This window comes from Rousettus aegyptiacus, unplaced genomic scaffold (assembly GCF_014176215.1).
Source record: "Rousettus aegyptiacus isolate mRouAeg1 unplaced genomic scaffold, mRouAeg1.p scaffold_m13_p_11, whole genome shotgun sequence".
In the NCBI taxonomy this organism is placed as follows: Eukaryota; Metazoa; Chordata; class Mammalia; order Chiroptera; family Pteropodidae; genus Rousettus; species Rousettus aegyptiacus.
Window position 1 is genome coordinate 77,270,712 of NW_023416286.1, and position 25,433 is coordinate 77,296,144.

At 32.0% G+C, this 25,433-nt stretch overlaps 1 pseudogene; it reads right to left on the reverse strand.

Annotated features, from left to right (window-relative positions):
* Positions 1 to 24,251: 24,251 nt before the first annotated feature.
* LOC118609669 lies at positions 24,252 to 24,370 on the reverse strand (annotated as a pseudogene).
* Between the last annotated feature and the right edge of the window lie 1,063 nt (positions 24,371 to 25,433).

The following is a 25,433-nucleotide window of genomic DNA, read 5'->3' on the forward strand; positions in this document are numbered from 1 at the left end:
GAATGATAAAAATAAATATTAAAACTGGTTCTTAAATAATCAATAACATAGATAAATCTATAGCCATATAGATGGATACACTCACAAAAGTCAGAGACAGAGGGGAGAGATAACTGCATAACCTACTGATGTTAAAAAAAATAAAGGAATAATATTATAATTATATATCAATACATTTGACATGATTTTAAATGCCTTGGAAGACATAAGCTACCAAAGATTTCTCATGAAGAAACAGATAAGCTTAATGGCTCTACATTTAGATGCTAATACTACCTTCTTCAAATTTGCCATATTATATGCTTCTAATAATGGACCCCTGTAGACTCACAGTGAATTGGAAATAATTGAACCTCTTCGTAATAGAAAGTTTTTAACATAGATCCATATCCCCTAATACGTTTATCTATTTAACTGAAACTGATATTTGAAAAATAAACTACATTTAATGTAACATTCGTTTCACAGTCAATTTCTTTTCCATTCTAACATTTTCTATAGAGAAGATTCAAAATTACTTTATTATATGCCAAAATATTTCTGTGAATTAGAAATTTTAATGTGATCTTGATGTTATACTCTATAAATCTGTGTTTCAAATAATGTCTTTAAGTACAGCAATCTCCCTCCTGGGTATTTACACAAGAAACCTGAAAACATTTATCCTCAAAGATACATGCACCTCAATGCTCATTACAGCATTATTCGCAATGGTCAGGGCATGGAAGCAACCAAAGTGTCCTACGATGATTGGATAGAGAAAATGTGGTACATATATACAATGGGATAAGTTGTGTATTTTAAATGCTACAGGTCTAATTAGTATATAAAACAGATGGTCATTTGGCACTACACCAAAATTATAATTTAAAGAAGACTCTTGAAAATTTTAGCTCGATTTTTTTCTGTTTTCTGTGGCATAAGCTTCTTCTGATGGAAAATTATAATATGTGATTAAGTGAATTATAAATAAGGATATATAGTATATACCTACCCATTTTTAATGAAATCCAAGAGTTTAATAATTGTGTTTATATGCTTTAATTAATCCCAAATTTAGCAGTCTATTACAGTACTCATCTTCTTTTCTTTTTCTTCTTCTTCTTTTTTAAATGCCTACAGCGCCTATCCTATCCAAGTACTAACCAGGCCTGACCCTGCTTAGCTTCTGAGATCAGATGAGATTGGGCACGTTCAGGGTGACATGGCCACAGACTCACCTTATTTTCTTTTGCTAATTATGAAGTTATTTTAATAATTGTTATCTTTAATTATTTTTTAATAAAACTATACATTCTAGAATATAATGAAATATATTTTTTAATATCAAGAACAGTAAGTCCAGATAGATTGGGTTCATAGAGTGTGCCAGTGACTGGTAAACTGTTTGATCCTGTGTTATTTTTTAGAATGGCATTTAATAATAACTCCTAGGGTGGTGTTGGTGATTAAATAATTTATTGCATGCTAAGGATTTAGCAGAATAAATTTTGGAAATATTAAATAATCATTTTTAAAAAATTAATTTAATTATTAGTTTCAAGTATACAGTACATCAGTTAGACATTTTATAGTTTTTGGAACTATCCCCCTGATTACTCTGTCTTCCCTCTGGCTCTACACATAGCTATTATATGCCAAAAAAAACTGGACAATTTGCAAGAAATGGATATATTCCTAGAAACATATAATCTTCCAAGACTAAATCGAGATGAAACAGAAAACCTGAACTGACCAGTTCCCACCAATGAAATCAAATCGGTACTCAAAAAACTCCCAAAAAACAAAAGTCCTGGATGAGATGGCTTCATAGGTGAATTTTATCAAACATTCATAGAAGAATTAACACATATTCTTCTCAAATTATTTCAAAAAATTCAAGAAGAGAGAACACTTCCTAAATCCTTTTATGAGGGCACCATTACCTTGATTCCAAAATCAGGCAAAAATATCACATAAGAAGGAAATTATAGGCCGATATCTCTTACGAACACTGATGAAAAAATATTCTACAAAATATTACCAAACTGAATTCAGCAATATGATAAAAATATACACCAAAATCAAATTGGATTTATTCCTGAGATGCAAGGTTGGCATAATATCTGCAAATTAATTAATGTGATATGCCATATTAACAAATTGAAAGATAAAAATCATATGATATGTCAATAAATGCAGAAAAAAATGTTTGACAAAATCTAGCATTGATTTATGATAAAAACTCTCAGCAAAGTGGGAATAGAGGGAACATAGCTCAACATAATAAAAGCCATATATGACAAACCTGCATCTAACATCATACTAAATGGGGAAAGGCTAAAAGTGTTTTTCTTAAGATCAGGAGCAAGACAAGGATGCCCACTTTCATTATTTCTGTTTAACAATGTTTTGGAAGGCTTAGCCACAGCAATTAGACAAGAAAGAGAAATAAAAGGTATTTGAATTAGAAAGGAAGTAAAACTCTCCTTATTAGCAGATAATACTATATAAAGAGAACCCTAAAGATTCCACCAAAAAAGACTATTAGAATTGATCAGTGAATTCAGCAAAGTAGCAGAATACAAAATTAATATTCAGAAGTCAGTTGCATTTTTATACACCAATAATGAACTTTCAGAAAAAATAAGAAAATAATCTCATTTATAATTGCATCGAAAACAATAAATACCTAGGAATCAAATTAACCAAGGAGATAAAAAACCTATTCTCAGAAAATTATGTCATTAAAAAAAGAAATTGAAGAAGACGCAAATATATGGAGGAGTATACTCTGCTCATGAGTATGAAGACTCAACATCATTAAAATGGCCATGCTACCCAAAGCAATATAGAGATTCAATGCAATCCTTATCAAAGTACCATTACATATTTTAGAGAGCTAAAACAAATAATCCTAAAATCTATATGGAACCATAAAAGACCCCGAATAGTCGTGGCGATTTAGGGAAAGAAGAACAAAGTTGTAGGTATCACATTACTTGATATCAAACTATACTACAAGGCTCCGTAATCAAACCAGCATGGTAGTGGTATAAAAACAGATGCATTAATCAATGGAACAGAACAAGGATCCCAGAAATAAATCCACATCTATATGCTTATTTATTACATGACAGAGGAAGCAAGAAAACACAATAGGGTAAAGACAGTCTCTCTTCAATAAATAGTGTTGAGAGAATTGGACAGATACATGCAGAAAAATGAAACTAGACTACTTTACACCACATACAAGAATAGACTCAAAATGGATTAAAGACTTAAATATAAGACTCCTAGAAGAGAACATAGGCAGTAACCTCTCTTATATTGCTGGTAGTAATTTTTTTTCGGACATATCTCCTTGGGCAAGGGAAATGAAAAATAAACAAATGGGACTACACCAAACTAAAAAGTATTTGCACAGCAAAAGAAATTATCAACAAAACAAAATGACAACCTACTGAATGGGAAAAGATATTTGCTTATGATCCGTCTGATAAAGGGTTACTAGTCAAAATATATAAATAATAATTGTATTATTATTTTATCAACTATTCTACTGTTATTTCATCAACATAATCTTATAAGTATGTGCTGTTTTGTTTATACAGACAACATGTTTTCATTTTGTTTAGTGTAGCCACAGAATTTTCATTTTGTTAGACATCTGTTGAGTTGGAATCGTTGGTTTGCTTAAAGATCCAGCAGTCCCTAAGCAGCAGTGACTACTACGGTTTCTAGGTAGATTAGCTAATCTTCCATATATTTGACATGTAAGGAGAAATGAGCTAATGGCTATGGGTAGTTTATTACTTACACAGACATAAGAAAAATCAGCATGGTATCTGTCACTGATGTCATGGGAGGACAGCAATGAACCAGAGGGACCAGATAGTTGATGGCATGAGCAATTGGTTTGCTCTGTCATCAAAATTCTAATTCTATAGTTTTATAAGGGAGTTAAGGTGGAAATTCCCATGCTTCACTAGCAGTAGAGAAGTGGGTGAAAAATTTCCTCATGGCAGTTGCCTAGAAGAGACAGGGCTGCCCACAACTTAGAGAGGTAGATGAGAAATAACCTTGGCATAGCTTCTCACAAGACTGCCTATCTTGACATTTTCTTTGGAGAATCAAGGGTGTCCACCAAGTCTTTGATGAGACTGCAGTTGAGCTTTGACTGTTTGGCCTCTATATAAACATACGAGGTCACCGTCATGCCAGGACACATCCATCTACATATGCATGAACTATCTTTTCTCTTTTTTTTTCTGTGAATTTGGCAATATCTTTAGAATATTATTTTTTGATAGAAATTTTGTCTGTGTTCTAGGTTATTGTACCTATACTGTCATCACCACCACCACAGCTGTCATCATCATCATTATTATTACAAAATCTATCATATGTTCATTACCTTCTGGATACACATATCAACACTCTTTAATATCACAATATCCCTAAATAGTTGGCATTTTTAATATTGCTAATCTACATAGATGAGAGATTTAAGTAAGTTCATGAAGCTTGAATGTCAATATGTGGTCTTTTCATAAAAATATTTTTATCAGACTCCTCAACTTTTATGAAGTATCAGCCTTATCTCCAGGCTGATACTTTAAAGCATATAGCTCTATTATTAACCAGCCATGTAGACTAGCTGATAAGGGCATAGATGACATTCATTTATCTCTGTGGTTTAGAAAATAAAGTATATAATGGTCAGCATGATGGACATTCAGTCCACTCTTTAAATATGTGTGTTCTGTCTAGTTATTGTTTTCCACCTTGCTCAGGACTGGAAGAAGCCTTACTACCTAACCTTCATTAGTTTGCTTCTTTTAATATCACTTGTGATAAATTATACTCAGCCTTTATATTATTGACCTATTTTGAAAGCTCTAATTAAAAAAAAAAAAAACTCTGTAAAACTGTTTGCTATAATCACAAGTGCTGTTAAGACTACTGTTAATTAAATGTAATATTTTATCTTTACATAAACATAGAAATTTCTGCTTCTCATTGCAGATATTTTGTCCTTTTTCAAGTAACTAGTTTTTTTCTCTTTCTGGTAATTGTGAATAATTTAATTCAGGTTTTCCAAATGTCTTTTTGGAAAGTCTGTTCTGGGTATTGATAATAAGTGTCTTAGGGTTCAAAAAGAAATGCCTTTCAGTAATAAGTATGTTGCGTTAATAAGAAGTAAAGTTAATATAGATTACATTTTATAATGTTTTTTCCAACCTTTACTATATAAAATTTGAACCTCTTTAAAAGAATGTAATGTGGTTTGAGAAAAAAATTTACTTCCTTAAATTATTATTTTTTCTCAGTGAATCAGCCAATATTAGTAAAACGAATTTCATTGAACATATTTTTCTTTAACTGCTAAAATGTAGATAGCTTAAGTTACATCTCCATATTAGAAAATAAGACTACATAGTAATCTTGACTGTCTGTTTTCAGTGTTTCTTTGCTGAGTTTCTCACATATTATTTTCAACTGCATATTACTTTCATTTTATGTTATGTGCTTAGATACTTTTTATACATTTTTAAATATAAATAATTTTAAATATAATACATGTTGAACTGATAACCTTGTTCCAGTTACAGAACTCTCTCTGTTATCACCTCTAGCCACCTAGAACTCATGGTTGTGCAGTAATGGTATATATAGTTTTCTTTCTTTTCTTTTTTTTTTCTTTTAGTACAGTTTTATTGTCTGGAATATTGTGAAATTTGATTCAATTTTTAGACTTGCATAAACTGTACCACTGAGCCTAATGGAGAAAAAAGTATTTTTCTCTAAAATACCTATATTTTTTATGTTATAATAAGATTCTGAAACGCATGCATTATTAGGCCAGTTAAATTCTCTTAAACATTTTCAGTGCATACCACAAGTTCACAATATCAGCCTCAGGCAATAAAAAACTTAAAAGCCAGTCTGATAATGTTTCTTATAAATATTCTTTGAATTTTATGACTTGTCTCCCACATGAGGCGTAATAGTTTCAATGTTCTAATTAGTACTTGTGTATATTGCTATTACTTTGTCTCTTTAATCACATTATTAAGACTGTTATGGAGATTCCTTATAGAATCACACTTTATAATAGTGTTTCTAATTTGAATATGTCCTTTTTTATGTTGTCTGATTCTGAAACATCATAAACTCTTTTTATGGGTCCTTTGATAGTACTCACTTTCCTTCTTTATGCTTGATTAGAACATACACTACTAAGTAATAACGAAATTTCCTAAAGCTTTAGAGTTTTAGAGTCAGGAAAAAAAATTGAACTTCCTCCCTTGTGTTTTTATGCTGGCACAAGAAAAGGTATTTTTAAACCAGTGCCATTCTTGAATGCTGTATTGGGATGTATATAAGAAATTCGGCTGCATTGATATTTGACTATGTTTGCAAAAAGTTAAATCTAATTGTCCGAGCCCTGATAGCCTTAAAGGTCTCCTCTGTACTATGTGAGACAACACATATCATTTTAAAAAGAAATACTTTAAGTATTTATATATTGAAAAGCAAATTACACCATAGAGTAAAAGCATAATAATCTTTCTAAAGGGTCCTGAAATGAGATATCAAGACCATTGACTAGAATAGACTCTTCCTTTATTTCCATCACTTTCTTTGAGAAGGAAAATAAGTTGGAAAACTGAAAACAGAAAAAAAATTATGAAACTTCTAGATGTCTTCACCCATATGAATTCAAGAATAGTTTCACAAAACTCTTTCCCAGTATAGGGAATTTTAGTCCAGATTTTCAAATGTTTAGCCAATCACTTGGAACATTCCTCATTTATACCACGATTTAGTTATAATTTCTCACTGGTTTCTTGCATTACTTTGGAACAGAACTTGATATAGGGTTATCAGATATGGCAAATAAATACAAGACACCCAATTAAATTTGCATTTCAAATAAACAACAAATAATTTTTTTATTTATAGCCTATGAAATATTGGGACACATTTATACTAAAAATATATAGTTGTTATATATATATGAAATGCAGATTAACTGGGCATCTGTTAAACCGTAGCTTGGTACAGAGAGAGCGTAGATTAACTAACTACTTACATTCTTAAGCAAAAACACGTGAGAGTAAAGATAAAACTGCTGTATAAGTGTTTCCTTGTTTGTCAAGATAGTTGGATTATCCTTGCCACACTCTTTCTCATAGCATATGTAATTTAAAATGTAGTGAAAAATCACTTGAGTCATTAGACTTAAATCTTGAAATAGGACCTTGGAAATCTAAAACAACAACTTTCAATTTATCTATTTAAATCAAAGATGAGAGAATGATAGCCCTGGACAATAACACACACACACACACACACACACACACACACACACACACACACACACACACACCACACACACACACACACACAAAACAAACAAACAAAAAAACTTTCTGAATCTTAACCAGAGACACACTGAGCTTCAGTTAGTGAGTGGACTATGGATTTGTACTATGGTTGGAGAATGAGAGAGGCCAGGACCACCAAACAGAGCACAGCTGGAGAAGAGTTAAGACACAGCTCATCACCGCAAAACAACTTGAAAAGACAAACCAACCAGTTAACATCAGCTAGAGCACAGAAAAATGTCTTGAGCTATGGTTTATAAGTGTAGTTTTATGTCCATTTACAGAGTGAAAAAGTCTAGGAAAAAGCAGATTGGTGGTAAAGTGGAGTAATTAAAATGCCAAATTATACATATCTGGCTTTACTGTAGGAGATTTGGTTTTACCCTAGCAGGGCAGCGATAGTTTTTAAAAGTACCAAAAGGAATTCAGTTTTGTAATCTTGTTTGAGATTTCTAGGAATATCTGCTTTGTTTAAAATATCTTAGTAGTAATATACTTTTTTCACAGTATGTCACGTCTATCTACTTGGTTACTCCTTATTGAATGATTATATTGTACATTCCATATACATTGGAATTTACATTTGTCTCTACATGGTATATATAAAATAAAACTTTATTATTTACAACTTTATTTTCCTCTATCTGTAGTTTCAGAAAGAATTTATTGTGTCAGGCCAGGATCTTTTTCCAAGTGTTCTTCTTAGATATGATGCACAAATGAAATGTGCTCTGAGTTTATGCATATAATCCTATAGGTTGCTTTTATAATGATAGGTAAATATCTTATCTAGCTATAAGGTTTTAGATTTCTGAACTTTTCTCTCATTAGTTGGTACATGCTACCATATTCTCATTTAGCTCACAATGTTAGAGAATAAACATAGAAGTTTAATGCAAATTCCTTTGTTAGTAAGTTTTTTTTCTTTAAGCTAAACAGGCTGTTGAAGAAACCCTTTATACTTAGATTTTAAGAAGTATAAATGATTGCATTCTAATAAATTTTAAAATTTTCTTTGTTGAATTGGGAGTACATATTACTATGCACATGTTTTACAAAGTGATATTTATGTACCTAAGCCAGAAAGAAAATCTTATTTGATCGATAATATACTGTAGAGTTTAGAATAAATGTTCAATGAGAAGACTGAGTTTCACTTGAGAATGCCAACTGGCCAATGAGACTAGTCCACATTATTATTATAGACATAGAAAATAGTCTAACTTGGGGGATTCACCATTGTCCACACTTTGAATCTTGGAGCTAAGAAAATTATTTTTATTATTGATCCAAAGTGGATCATGTCTAAGATATTAGTTCAGTTTGTAAAGTTCATGAAGCTTGAAGTATATAAAACAAAATATGAATGTATTATTATAAGTGGTAGAATAAGTGGAAACATGAGATGTTGGAATTAGTTTAGCAATTATATTCCTCTTTCTGTAGTTATACCATACCTAAATCCACATTATCTAGAGGTCATATACTGAGCATTCATTCATTTAGGAATTAAAAATACTGAATGTCTGCCATGTGTCAGATACTATCCCAGGTATTCAAGATACAGCATTAAACAAGATAGACATTATTCTTGCCGTAAGTTAGCTTATATTTCTAGTGGGAAGGACAGATATTTTACAAATAGCAAATAAATAAATGTCATTACTGTAACAAAGAGGCTTATAGTTATTATAAAGCATAGAATATGGGCATATAACATAGTTTGCAGTCAAAAGGAAGTATGCCCTTGAAAAAATTATGTTCGGGCTAAGATCTGAAAATGGTACATTAGGTGAAGAGGTTAGAGAAAGCGCATTCACTATAGAAGACTGTTGTGTGCTGACCCCAAGTTAGGAAAGAGCTTGACTTTCCAGTCTACTGGGTGAATGCCCCTGGAAGGTATGCCCGAAAGGTAGAAAGCAAGAGAGATAATGGTGGGAGATGAGAGGAATACTGAAAGGCGCAGATTCTGCAGAGTCTCCTAGGCAATATAGATTTCACCCTTGAAGTAATAGAAAGCTGTCGAACTCTTTTAATCTAATGAATAATATATTAGACTTGTATTTAAAACAACAACAACAACAACACTTGAGCAGTGGATGGAAAGCAGGGGCAAATGTCAATGAAGAGACCAGAAGAAGAAGACACGGGAGCCTGTGCAAGTTTGAGTAGGGTTATATTGGTAGAGATGAAGAGGAATGGAAAAAATGATAAAAACATTTAGAGGCAGAAGTCACAGAATTTGGTAATGGACTGAATATGAGAACTAAATAATGAATAAAGAAATAAAGAAGTTCATGGTGTGTTTCATTAATTGGATAAGTGGAACGTAATATAGAGAATACAGAAAGTAGAGAGAGTGAGAAGGGCTGATGATATCAAGATTCTAATTTTGGAGAAGCTGAGGTACAAATATGAATGTAGAAATGTTAATTAAGCATTCAACTATATGTAGCCAGGTCTAACTTGGCCATACAGTTTCAGAACTGCTGGCATAAAATAACATTTACACACATGAGGATAGACAAAATTTCTTTTTGAGACCATGGAAAATGGGAAATAAAAATACTTCAGGACTGAACCTGATGAAACGCCAATATTTAAAAGGTGGGAAAGGAGCAGCTAGACAAAGGAGACTAGGAAGGAACAGACATAGAACTATGAAAGAAATAAGGAAAATTTGACAAAACTTACTTATAGGAAATTGAGAAGAGACTTGACAAGTTACTCGTTCCTAAGGAAGGTAATAGTCTTTAATGATCTTAACGATTGTTAAAGCCAAAATAGATTGAGGTGATAGGTGAATCGGTTAATAGATGATGAAATGGAAATTATTTATGTGAATAACTTGTTCAAGAACCTATGCCGAAATCAAGAATAAAGAGAAAACAAATGGAACGAGGTTGGAGGGCAAGTGTGGGATTTTGTTTTTGTTTCTGTTATTATTATTTTTTTTTAGAAAGAAAGATTATGGCTGGTTTGAATATCACTTAAAATATCTACTAGAGAAAGATAGCTTTTAAATGCAGAAAAGAATGGAGACAAATGTCGAGAATGGATGAAATCTCAACGTATGTGGGGTGGGGACATTTAAAAGGAGTCAACTATTCGTTCCTGTAATTGGAGTGAAGAATATGATGAAAAAATGATACTAGATTGTTTTTATCTTTGAAAGAAGACGAGAAGTCTGAGTTTTGTAGCTATTGTTTTTTTCTCACCAGAATATGAAAGTAGCTAAGAGTTGGGATAGGGCAGGCATAGAATAAGTAATTAGTTTAGGAGAAGTCAGTAAAGAATGAAATATTTGATGTAGTTCATGAGAGACGTTTACAACAGAACTTCATTACATTGTCGTTATTCATGAATGTTTGAGAATAGTGATTGCAACCATATAATAATTTTAAATTTTCCTATTTTCTGACTTTCTTCATCAGGCAAAGAAGAGAATCTTTTGGCTTAATCTGAGATTAAAATATTACAGGTAGTCGTGTGAACATAATAGTTTCTTTTACATATAACTCCTATTTTCTCCGTAGGGGTTTAAAGTTATATGTAAGAGGAATGATTAAAATAAATATCTGTATTAGGATGCCATTTTAGTGGTAGTAAATAATGATCAAAGATGTCAATGGCTTAATTAAGTCATAATTTTTCATGAAGCAGTGTAACATCATTAGTCTAGAGTTTATATAACCGATGGTAGGTACAACAATTTTCCATGTCTTTGCCATGCCAACCTCATTATAATCTTCCATATTATATTCTAAGAGGTATGCACCAGCTGCTGCCATCACATTTATCCTCTGGAGAGAAGGAAAGAGAGAAAAACAGGGAGCTTTTGCTTTCCAATGAAGGGTTCAAGTCAGAACTTGAGCTCAGCAGTTCTGTTTGTATCCCATTGGACAGAACATTTGCGTCTGGCCACATATAGCTGCAAGAGAGCTGAGAACGTGTAATCTTTTTCTTTTTTTCTGATCACTCATGTACCTAATTACGACTATTACTAGAGAAGGGGAAAGCTAGCAGGTTATGTCACAAACACTGTGGAATCCGTGTTCAGAAAACAGAAGGGATTGGAGGCTTCCCCATGTAATTCATGTTAATAGCTCCCTCATGTAGTCATTTTACTTTTCTTTAGGGAAAACCATTCAGCAAAATAGCAGGAGTTTCACCTATAGGTGTTGTGCAGTAAAGTCATTATGTTTGGGATATTCAAATTCAGCATATTCTAAAGAAAATAATCACTAATTAGAAATGACATTTATTTTGGAACTGAAGGGAGTTTGGAGTTTGACAAATTCAAAATAAATGTAAAATTCGATATATTGTGATGAGATTTTAAAATTATGACAATGGTTTTGTTTTCTCTTGAAATATGTATTTATGTGTTTTGACCTTATTTTTGCTTACACTTTATTTAACAATAAAACCATGAATTAGTCCATAATAGAACTAAATTATTAGAACTGATAGAGCCTCAAAGGTTAATGAAAATATAATTAGTATCGCTTGTGCTACATGTAGCTGAAAGGAGATATAAATCCAATTAATCCTTCTTAGTTTCACAAATTATTGACCTGATAGGCAATAATCTCTTAGCTTTATTGTATCAGTGTAGCTAAAGTGTTTGAAAACTATCTAAATTCTTCCCCATTATTTCAGTGATTTAAAGGAACAAAAATAATTTGTTGATGAAGAACAGAAAATACAACAGAGGAAACTTTATAAAATTATATATAAATCTACATGTAAACATGCATTTATGTACACACACACATATATATAGCATAAGAAGCAAAATATTGAGATATATAATATTTAGCATCAAAACTAAGAAGTTTTTTTCCAAAATAGTTCTGAGAGCACCACATCCTAACCACTAGACCATCAGGGAAATTATTTGTCCTGCAATATTTCATTAATATTGAATAAATGACATGTGGAATGCATTCTCTTCTCTCTCTCTCTCTCTCTCTCTCTCTCTCTCTCTCTCTCTCTCTCTCGCTCCCTCTCCCTCCCTCCCTCCCTCCCTCCCTGCCTTTCTCCCTCCCTCCCTCCCTCCTCCTCTGTTTCTCTCTCTCTAATCAAATTAGAAATTTTATATTTTGGAAACTGGAGTAATAAACTCTCATATAATTACTGTATTAGAATTATATTGTTGCCGTGACAAATTACAACAAATATAGTAAACAACATTTAACAACACAAGTGTTGTTAAACATTTAAACAACAAAATATATTTTCTTACAGTTTCCTTAGGTTAGAAGTCTGAAATGGTGTAGCTTGTTTTTTTGCTCAGTTCCTAGGCATAATAAAATAGAAGTTTTAGCCAGGATTATGCCTCTCACCTGAGACTCCAGTTATTCTTCCAAGCTCACTGTTAGATGACCATTTATTATTTCCTTTTCACACCTTTCATTACACCCTCCTGTCAAACCACTCTTCAGACTGCATTCTAATGCAAATATAACTGTATCATTTCTTTGCTTCGAAGTACCCATTTGATCCCAATGATTTTTAAGATAAATTTTATAGTCCCTGCCTTAGTACTCAGTCATATACCAAGACATATACTCAATTGCATGCTTTGATTATTGTCGTTATTTTTAATATCTAAATTTGTATTGTCCTTGAAGGTGAAAATGCACTTACTTGTCTCCCTTTTTCTCAGCTCTATCTACACCAGTGATACTTACAAATCTCACATTGGGGCTGCTTTTGTGTTCCAGACATTCTGCTGGGTGTTTTCTATGTACTACTCTACACTGCTGTGGCTAAGCTAAGAGCTCTCAAAATTTTCCTAGCTTATGTGAACACTTCCTTGTGAAAGGCAGTCTCTTGAATGTAGTCTTTCTACCCCTACTTAGTCAGATAAGAATGGCCCTTGGGACTGAAATATTTTTTTACCAAGAGATAGAGTCCACATAGCCAATTCCAGGCTTATCATTTGTGTGGAAATGTCTTTCCTTGTTTCAGGCCCAGTGAGTCTCTTTTGTCTTTGCTTGGAGCATATGTGGCCTGTGGCTCCTGGCCAATGCCACTGCTATGATGTCCTCTTAAGGGAGGGAACTGTGCCCCTTCCAGTGCAGCAGGAAAGGGATGCACCATGGACCAGTCTCCCTGTGTTGGCCACAGGGAGAGACCCACTGGCCATGGGGTAGGCAGTCACTCACTGTTGGAGCAGGTGTGGCTCTGTCTCTTTTCTAACTCAGTAAAATATCATTCCATCCTGTGCTCAATCGACTCTGTTGTTTTCTTTGGTGACTTTGATACCAAGGTGCAGTGGACAGAAAGGTTTTGAGTCCTCCCCTGGGGTTGGCACACAGTACTCTGGTTGACATACCCTTAGTTTAAGACCGAGACCATCTGGAAAAACTTAATACCATGGTTTGCAATTTAACATTGTTATTAGCTCTTCCAGGATGCAACTCTAAGACTTCCGTGATTGATTAAACTCCTGCTCTTTTTCCTGGCATTGCAGTCCTGATCAGTTACCCACCTAGCACCAAAGTTCCTCCAAGTTTGCTCTCTTTGTCTAGCTTTGAACACTTACTCCTCCTAGAGTCATTGTCATCCTGCTTTCCATAGACTGACTTCCCATATACCAACTATCTGAAATTCAAAGTATTTCCTGACAGAAGAGTACAAATTGTTTCTTTCATCTTGTCTCAGCTACTTATTAGGACACCATATTGCCATGTAGTGAATCTACTGCCCATTGACTTGTACTACCTGATTCTTTGCTCTTCTGATGCAATTTTCTGCCATACAACTGAGCTTTTTTGCAGCTTTTAGTTGATAAGACCCTCTATGAGACTCTTGACAAACATCCAAAATTATCTAGTGTGTTCAGTAAGTCTGGCCATTTTAAAACACGACATCTGTGGAAAGGCACATCACAATTTCTAAAGTTCAAAGCAATGTTCATTTACAGAAGAGATCAGAAAAAAAGGGTTTTGCTTATTTGTTTTTCTAAGCAGTGATCATGAAACTTATTCACAAGGAAAGGTCTGTCTTAGTTGAAAATCTTTGCAAAAACTAATTGGCATAGAATATCTGATCTCAGGGGTCCTGGAATTGCTATACCTGAATCAAGAGAGGATTTATTTTACTGCATCAGGTAAAGGAAAAGAAAAAGAAAAAAATAGATCTTAGAGACACAGGAAAATGGAATGCTTTAAATGACATAAACTTCCTCATATCTAAATCTTCAGTAATTCTAAAACTCATTAAATATTTCATGTGAGTGAACATTTTTCTAGAAACCGCTAAAGGGGATGAGCTCTGAATCCAGGTCAGTGTGAGAAAGAACTGATTTGGGAAATGAGAATCCAGAACAAGAAACTCGTAGGTCATGAGGAAAAAGCTCTCATAAAATCACAGTATCTAGCTTCTCACAAGTTGTGAATTTGAGAATTGAATCAAATTTTTCACAATCTCCTAATGGCCTGGGATCTCCAACTAACTCCGAATTACATGTAGGGATATGGGTCATTTCCAGATATCAGACACATTTAGAAAGGACCACCATACTACTGAAAAACAGTGTATATAATGGATTATGTTGTTCAATTATTTACAAGTAGTTCAACATAGTAATATCAGAGAATTTGTCTTATAATGTTAATAATAGATGTATGTACACATGCCCCATGCAAAAATAAGTAAGTAAAATGCATTTCTGTTTACACAGAATGGGCAAGTATCTATGTGGCTAGTCAGGCATAATTTCAGAAAAGATGAGAAAAACAAAAAAAGGATTGACATAAAAATAGAACATGTAAAACTCTTGGCCATTTTTTTCTGTAATGTCTACTATGTGTCAGTCACTTTTTAAAACATTTTTAAAGTATTGACTCATTTAATTATCAATAATTCAAACCAAGCATTATAGTTCAGATGAGAAAAATAACACAGTGGGAGATGGAAAATTCAGTCTCATAGCTCGTAAGTGACAAAGGCAGATTTCAAACCCAGGCCATCTGACTCCAGAGTTCTTGTTCTTAAACGTTGTTTATAAGAACTTGGAAAAGTAAGTTATGAGTTATTTGTTTCTAAAAACAGTGTATTTGAGCAGAGCAAGGCATAGTAAAGTATGTGAAGTAGTTATTGCTGAGGTAGGGAATGGAGGTGTCCCTGGAAAATAAAAGCAAAACAGATTGGTAGCACCCTAACGTTTCTACTCTTGTGCTGCCATCTTCGTGTATTTGTGAATCTCTAGCTCAATACAGAGATCATCTCAAAAAAATAAATATTTTATTTTTATTTCAGTAGGTATTGCTAGAACTAGCTCCAAACTATAACATACTATTTTTAAAAATGGTCAAGAATAAAAGACCTAGGATGATTTAGAAAGAGAATAAATTAATTACACAGAAGCACTCTTAATGAAAGGGAGTTATTGACTACAGTTTTACTGACTGAATAGGTTCATAATGTAATAAGCTTATTTTTAAATAGTGTTTTCTCTTTACACATTCTGAATTTATATACTACATTAAAACGTGTTACCGTAGTCTATAATTCTATAATTCTCTGATTCACTTGGACAGTGAACATCTCTCATGTTTATAACATGGTTATTTTAAGTTACTCTCTGATGATCTTTTCTAATTGGAGAGATTATTTTAACAGTTGTTTGTAAAATAAACTCAACTACTTATGTATAGTAACTAGTGAAACTAATTTACAATCTTTCTGTCACAGTTAATTTCAAACATCTCTAATGAATCTTTTGGACAATTAAATGAATAAATTCTTAGTAAAAGAAAAGTAACTGCATTTATAAGACAAATATTAGATAATTCAGTACTGATATAGTCAGAAAGCAGAGGTGGCTAAACTGTTAATAACTGTTAAAAATAACAAATCTAGAAAAGTAATCAAAAGGAAAAATATATACAAATAGAAATAAATATTACTATTTCAACTATTTTTTGTAGCATGCTAAAATTCTAAATTATTTTTTAGCTATAAAATAAAAAGATAACATACAAATGAGTGAAATTCATGAACATGAAAGAGGAAATATTTAATGAATATGAAATGAAGTAATACTTAAAATTTTAGTATGAGGGCCAGATTTTACACACATATATAAACACATACCTATATTTTTAACTTACATACATGGGAAACTAAATATTTTCTCTTACCTATTTTAATAACATTTGATAATAACACTAATTAATATAAATACTTATTAAAAAATAAGGGGTAGGAAAACAGTGGAAAGCAATTGAACATCATAACCGATAGCTCGATTGTGATCAACTATTATACCTTCATACAGTAGCAATATTGATTTAACCTGTAGAACACAGTACTGGCAATTTCTTTCTATACTAAGACTCAAACATGGTAGTAGGCTACATGAGTAATTTCTACTTATCAAGGATAAATGCAGATCCAATAATTTTCTTCACCTTTAAAATGTATGTATGTATGTATGTATGTATGTATGTATGTATGTATGTATATATTTATAGTAAATTTATTGAAGTGATGTTGGTTAATAAAATTACATAAATTTCAAGTATACAATTCAATAATATATCATTTGTCTGGTGGCTTTTGTAGAACTATGTCAAGTTTTCCAACTTTGATGATTCTAATATTTCACAGTGTGCAGAAATAAAACTTTTCTCATTTTGCAAAATTGATGATAAACCTTTGAAATAAATTTCCCTTCAGTTTATCTGTTCCATTTTTTTTCATTTTAATGAAAGATTTGGTGTTTTGTTAAATGAATTAATAAACCACCTCTTCTTTTGCTTGTGCTAGCTTGATTTGAATTTCTGCCATGATGAGTTATTAGTCATCTAGTAAAATGATGGTTTTGAGAAGAGTGTGATACAACAGTACTTGTGACTAGTCTAAATCTTTCCTTTTCTCCTGTGTTTTGATTAGCATAGACCTGGCTTCATTTTAAGTTTGACCTACTTACTTATGACTCAGGTTTATTCAAAAGCTCTCAAGTTACCAATTATGTCTTTTCGTTTGTCTTCCCAGCTTCTTATGCCTGCCATCAACTTTGACTTTCTTTAAAATTTACATTTCTTGGCAAAAGGGATCTAATTTGTCCAATTTAGACATACTCTTTATGTTTGACCGAATGCCTCATGATAAGCCAACTAGTAGACCCATCGATAACTGTATTTAGACTAACTTTAGGTCTTATTAGTCATATAAGCTCCCTGAAAGCTGTGTAGTTCATTAGAGAGCTAAAAGCAAAGCAGTTTTCCATAGAAGGGGTAAATTCCATGATGGGCTTGTCAAGCTTAAGCCATTTCTAGGCATTACACACAAGGTTCTGACTTTCCACTCACTCTTGTATCTACCGTAATCCTAAATTCACTCTTCCCACTCGGCTTCTGTTCTAGAGGTTACCAAACACTCCCTAATGCCAGATCTTTCTGACTCCTGCTAGTTTTCTCTTTGACTGATCTTAATACAGCATTACATTAAAATCATAATGAGCAAACGATCCAATTAAAAGTCAAGAATTTACAGAATGGATTAAAAATAATGAATAATCTATTTTTTACAAGAGACACATATGAAATAAAAAGCTACAAATAATTTTTTAAAATGATGAAAAATGTTTATAGAAAACATAAGAAGCCTGGTGTTCTGTTAGTAAGAACAACATATATGTCAAAACGAAAATTATTAACAGAGAAAATAGACATTGCATGCTGAAAAAATAAGTCGATTCATCAGGAAGGCATAGCAATTATGCATGTACTTGCAACTAATTACAGATCTTCAATATACATGAGAAAAAATTGACAGAATCAAAGGCAAATAATACCATAATCTTTGTTAAGGGTTAAACCCCTATGTCAATAAATGATAGAACAAGTAGACAAAGTCACAAAACACACAGATGAATGAAAACACTGTCAACCACATTGATCTAATTGATAGCGATAGAACAATATAACCATCCATTTCAGAATAATCCTTATTTTTAAATATACATGATTGACCATAGGCTGGGACATAAATCTAGATACATTTAAATAATGCAAATCATTCAGTGTTAAATTCGTAATAATTATCAAAAAGACATTTAGGTAGATTCCTCAAAGCATTTTAAATATAAAGAATCATTAAAAGTAAAAGGTTGGGACCAAGTTATACTGTGCAAAATCTAATCATAATAAAGCAAATAAGGTTATATTTATATCAATCAAAGCTTAAGACAAAGATCATTACTAGAAATAGAGGGACATCATATAAAGTAAAAGCATCAGTCATTAAGGAGATAGAACAATCCAAAATTTGTAGCACAGATGGTTCAAAATACATGAAGCAAGAATTGATAGAGCTTAACCAGAAATAGAAGAAACCATAGTTAAAACTAAAGTTTCTAATATTCTTCATTTTATATTTAATAGATGTATTAAAAAACAGAAAGGATATAGGATATTCAAAGAACACTATCAACAAACTAAAATTAATTGACATATATCATTATACTCCATAACTGGATGCTGAGTTTTTTTTCAAGCTTAATGGGAAATAGGCCAAAGTCTGCTCCATAAATAGATCTTCAAAACTTCTGGAAAATCACACAGTTAACTTTCTTTCATTATAATGGAATCAAATTATAATAAATATATAGTAAAAACAGAAATTGGTTTTTGAAATCATTAATAAAATTGATAAATCACAAGAAAAGCTAATTAAATAAAAATTATTACAAATTACAAATATTAAGAATGAATGAGGGTACATCATTGAAGACCATTAGACAAAATATAATCAAGGAATTATCTAGCAACTTGCACTGATAAATTACCAGTGTAGATGGAGATAATTACATTAAGAAATATTTTTGAGATAAAATAAGCAGTACTTATTCATGACCAGGTCACATGACCTTCTGGTTATGGAAAATCATAAATATAATCAGTTGGAGAAATCAGCTCAAGGGTTATAGATCTAATGCCATCTCACAAATTGTGTCTCTAATCTTTCTTTTTTGTGCTATAGAGATTTGTTTGGCTCACAAACATTAATATTTTGCTTTCACAGGAGTTTTGTTCAGAAAAACTGCATCGATCTATCAGATACACATCTGGTTATTTACGTTTATAATCTTTTTGTCATGATATTTTATTAATCCTTTCATTAAAACAAATGTATTATCTAATTATTTAAATTACTTATTTTGTCAAAGGTAGCCTTTGGTAATGTATGTGGCAATCAAGAAGTTTAATCTTACTGAATATTATCGCCTTGTCCAGTGAATTCTGAATCATGGGCTCCTCTTCAATCTAATTGTTAGTGATAGTAACTGGTAAATTATTTTAATTTTATAATACTGAGAGAATAATAACAAGAGAAACCGTACTCCCTCAGTGCTTTCTCTTCCTGAGTCAAAAAATGAAAATATGATGTAGAAGTTCAGTCTCTCCTTCCTCTGAAAATTTATTAGGCCAGTATAGGACTGACGTTGTGAGTTAGTACTATGAATAGTCAAGGAAAAAAAAAAAAGATTTTATGGTGTACAAAGAAAATACAGCATAGGAGGCTAAAGACTGAAGTTCTAGTTAACTTAGATATTCCCCTGTATCAGTAAAAAAGAAAGCAGGCTTTCCCATGGCTATGACCTCCTTGCCAGACCTTCTTTAACTCTGAGTCATTTCCAATCTATAAATTACTTTCCTAGGCTTTAAGTGTAGCGCCTTAGCAATTTCATTCCTTCTTGTCCCATAGAAGACATTGTCCTCCCTCTATACTCAAGAAATAAAAGTTTTTAACAACAGTGATACAGAAGTATTCCCTGTCCCCTTTATTATTTACCTCTACCATTGTGGCAAATATGTAAATATATATCTCTTGGGATAAGGAGCATAGACGAAGAATAAATAGCTACAATTGTGTCCCTTCTTTATCCCCCAATACATTAATGGAGCAGCCACACTATAATCATGACAACAGAAGTCATAACATTAAAAATGGTGGAACAGAAAGACAAAAGTCTGGCTTTATCTTACCTTTACAAGGATGTGTTAGCTGTAGTCTGCCTAATCCCAGATATCCTGTTAAATAGGAGCAGCAGGGGGGAAACTCAGGTTAGAAAAGATATTTATATTTTTACTCAACACCAAGTTCTAATATATATTAGTGAATAACACCAACTTCTAATTAAATTATTTTCATCGACATTTTCCTTTGAGATGAGGAGATGGTGTAATTCACTTCTCATATAATTTAACTTTCAAAAAATTAATAAAATTTAAAAAATCAACCAACATTAGCCAGAAGTAGGGAAGAAATAAATCAAACACTAAATTCAAAATCTAAATCAATAGTCTCTTTATTCACAACAGTAAGAGTGATCCTTTAAATAACAGATCATGTTGCTTCTCTTCTCAAAATGATCTTATGATTTCACATCTCCTCGGTAAAAGCCAAAACCTTACAGTGGCTTATGGGACCTGTTGGTGTGCCCATTTATTACCTGACTTCGTAAATCCTTTCCAATTTAGGACTGTCTTTTACTTGTGGGATACAGCTATCTGAGAATATGTTTTAAACTCCTAACTTGAAAATTATAACTTCATTATAACTCTGTGTATGCCTATCTGTGTAAAGCTAAGTTGTTTTTATGCAACTGAAAATTGGCAAAATATCAAAGGTCATTGGATTTAATTATTATTGTCTATGTGTAGATGTTTAATTATGGTCTGAGTTCATAATATTTAGATGAGTAATCAAATAAAGATACATAATTCTCACATTATTATATATTTATTCCATATTTTTACCTCTCTTTTCAGCAAAGTCACTAGTTATGTTATTTTAATCAAGATTTTCACATAATTTCTATTCTATTGACAGAAATGCCAAATTTAATAAACTAATCTGATTTGTTCAATCTGTAGAGATTTCGTTCTGCTGAAGCAGTAGTAATGGGAATTGTCAATAACATTATTTAAAGCAATATTTACATTGAGAAATGAACAATGAGTTTTACATATTCTACTTAAATATTATTGTTAGGTAGCTAACGATTAATTATTACGGATTAAAAGTTACAAAATATTTTAACATCATAATTGTGATATTTTTTATCATATCTTTTACATTCCTTCAAAGCATATCTGTATCCACAAAAAAAATAAACACCTTAAATTTGTCCTTATTTTTAATTTTTCAATGCTGGGATTTATAATCGAAACCAAAAAATAATAATATATTGCTTAATTTATCCAAATCTATCACTGAAGATAACCATTTGATCTACAGTGTTAGAATATATAGAAATTACTTTGAGGAATACTGGTACATGTCTTCATAGTCATGCAGATATTTTTGCTTCCTTATTTTTATTTTCTTAACTTTTTTTATTGGAATGATTTTTTGTTCACATATTTTACATACTGTTTAAAAATTAGTTTTATCATGAAAAGAATGTTAATCCTTTCAAAAATGAAATAGCAGATCTAGATATGTTAGGTGTTTTTTTAAATAAAATTTATAATATCAAACAACTCTTTATAATGACATAACTGTGAATAACTTAGGATCAATTTTAATTTCATTTATGTCATAGACCACAACTTACTATTTATTGCAGGATCTTCTATTGCTTACTTCTTCTACTTACCATGCATTTTATGTAAATGTAAATCAAATGCAATTGTCTTACAGTGTTTAGTTGATATTCTTACATATTATATCTGAAAGTGGTTGTCATGTCAAATGTTATATATCTTACATATCTCACTTTTCGAATATCATAAATTTTCTTCCCTATTTCATATAAAATTATAAAATTAGTAATATTCCAGTGACTCCCAGAGCATGAACCATCCATTGGGAAGTTAAGAATTCCCTCTACAACGATTGTTCATATTCATGCACAGTTCTTTTGATATTTTCTTACAATATAACTTATTCTTTTTCAGTCATCATTCTCAATTATTTGAAATGTTTAAAATGTTTTGGCAAAGGCATAGAATCACATGAGTGACTTTTTCTCAGGCCAAATTCATTTTTTTTTCTCTTGCTTTCCTCCCTCCCTCCCTCCCTCCCTCCCTCCCTCCCTCCCTCCCTCCCTCCCTCCCTCCCTCCCTTCCTTCCTTCCTTCCTTCCTTCCTTCCTTCCTTCCTTCCTTCTATCCACCCACCCATCCTTCTTTCCAATCTATTTCAATGGCTACTCCGTTAATACAGGCTTCAAATTGATATCACCAAATGTTTTGTCATCCTGGAGTAGTATTGTCTACCTAAGACTGATTTTCACTTAATATTGCCTGTGAGTTTTTAAGCCCTTTGTTTCACTATATACTCTGGAAGAGAAAGCACATATTAGTAAAAATTACTGTTGTATTCTCCATTTCTTCCCAATAGAAATGTTTTTTTCCTTATACCTCACTTGCACAATGATTGCTGCTGTGAGTAGAGGCCATTGCTCAATAAATTCTACAGTTCCTTTATTTGTACATATGTCCCAGATCGGACTACAGTTTTTTGTTTTGTTTTGTTTGTTTTGTTTTGCAGAAATAGAGATTATAACATGGGAATCAAGTTAAAATTATAGTAAACTACCAGTCAATTGAGGCATTCATGGGAACTATGTATTTGAGTTTTTTTTTTTTTCCTAAATTAATGAAATGGAGCTCACAAATCCACAGCAGTCTAATTCCTCTTTTTCGGAGAAAAGAAGTCCAGTGTTTCTTCTCAGTATCGGTCACCAGTGAGAACCTGATTTGAGAAGTGTGTCTAAGAATAGTATCTTCTCGTTCTGAGGTCCTCTCATGGGAAGATTGGAATTGTGTTGGACTTTTCCCAGAAAAAGTTGATTAAATATTAAATAATTTAATGGGTTTTATAAATTAGTTGATACATATTTTGAAATTTAACTACCAAAAGAGGTATTATTAGGATGAAATATCTCGATTCTCATACTGTATTGTAGTAACTCTAATAACCAGTCTCAAGGAGAAACAGAAATGGAAGAAGATCACAAAATAACTGTCTATATGCAATATTGTAGCTGCTAATGAGTTTATTCTTTAGCTAGTTCCACCGTCCATGACTGCATCTCATGTAAGCTGTCAGGGAAGGCTGAATTATCAATGTAAATAACTATGTTTAATAGCTAATTATATTAAACATTAAAAGTAGACATGTTATTTTAATTATTGAACATACTTCCTATTATTAAGATAATTTAAATCTATATATTCAGAAAATTTTACCTTTTATTTAATGAAGCAAATGAATCCAAAAATAAAAAAAATACGAGACATGTCCATGTTTATACTTAATATCTTTAGTAATCTTTTTGCAAAAGTTCGAAGTTCTATCAAAGAGTAGCTAATGACACCAGTTTTTTAACTGGAAACATATTGAAGTAATTATAGATTCACACACAGTTTTAAGAAATAACGCTGAGAGATCCCTATAAGCATTGTCCATTTTCCCTCGGTGGTAACATTTTGCAAAACTACAGTGTAACACCACAAGCAGGATATTGACAGTACTACAATCCACGCAGCTTTACTTGCAGTCATTTATGTTTATGTGTGTATTAACTTCCATACAATTTGACAACTTTTGTAGGTTCTTGTATCCACCAACACAGTCAAGAAACTAAATTGTTCCAACGCCACAGAAATTCCTCATATTTCCCTTATGACCACCTTGATTTTGCCCTCCTCCACTCTCTTGTTTTTAATCTCTAGGAATACTTATTCATGATAAAAAATTCTCAAGTTGATATAGTACATCTAAAAAAAATCTTATTGCTAATATTATACTTGACAGTGGAAACTGAATCATTTCCATTTTTTCCTCACATTAGGGGCGAGACCAGGATGTCTGCTCTCCCCTCTTTGTTTTTTTTTTTTTTTTTGAACACCTACAGCACCTGATCTTTCTACGTGGTCTCCCATCCAAGTACTAACCAGGCCCAACTCTGCTTAGCTTCTGAGATCAGACGAGATGGGGCACATCCAAGGTGGCATGGCCATAGACTTCACCTCTTTTATTTAACTTAGTGGAGAAGTTCCAGTCCCTGCAATAAGGCAAGGAAAAGAAATAAAATTTATCTATAGGAAAGGAATAAATGAGCCTATCCCTATTTGATTGTCTACACAAAAATACCCTACAGATAATGAGGTCAGTGAAATTGCAAGATGCAAGATTATCATATAAAAATATAAATTATATTTCAATATACTAGCAATATGAGAAACAAAATTGAAAAACAATACTATTTAGTTTCACTAGAAGAAAATTAAATGTTTAACCAAGTATTTAACAGAATTTGTACAAAATTTATATGTAAAATATTGCAAACTGATGATAATAGGAATTAAAGAACACCTAACTAAATGGAGAAACATCCTGTGTTCAGGGGTCGGAAGTCTCAACAAGGAGACTATGTCAGTTTTTCCCCAAATAGATCTATAGGTTTAAAGCAATTCCTATCAAAATGCCAGCAAGTTTTTCTGTAAATGTAGACAAAGCTTATTCTAGTATTTATGTGGAACAACAGTTGAGCAATCTTATAAAAAAGTATTGCAACTGATAAGAACTAATTGTTAGAAAGACCTCAAATGAAGTCTACAAATACTAATTCTCTTTATGTCCTCTTATAATGTGGTCACCGTTTTGTCTCCTCTAATTATCAAATTCTACTGTTTTATAGTATAAAGTGGGTACATTTTACCTGTTATAGTCATCACATTTTGCTGTTTATTGAACATGGGGGTAATTTTGTCTGCAATGATTATCTCAGTAAGTCATCAACAAAAATCACTTGTATGAGAATTTTATGGGATATCCAGTTTTATGTTACAAATTTAGATAACATGAAAAACTTTGCTAGGATTACAAGGACATGTGAGTGAGCTAGTGGAAACAATCATGTTATCTATTCATATCATGTTAAATTTTTTAAATTATATATTTTAAAGAGAAATACATTTTTAAAAAACCTATAGTTAAAGGCTGTTGTACTCTTTAAAATTGCATTTAAAATGTGTTTTAGAGCAAAAGAAGCATCAGATCTATGAAAATTTTAGATGAACTGGAA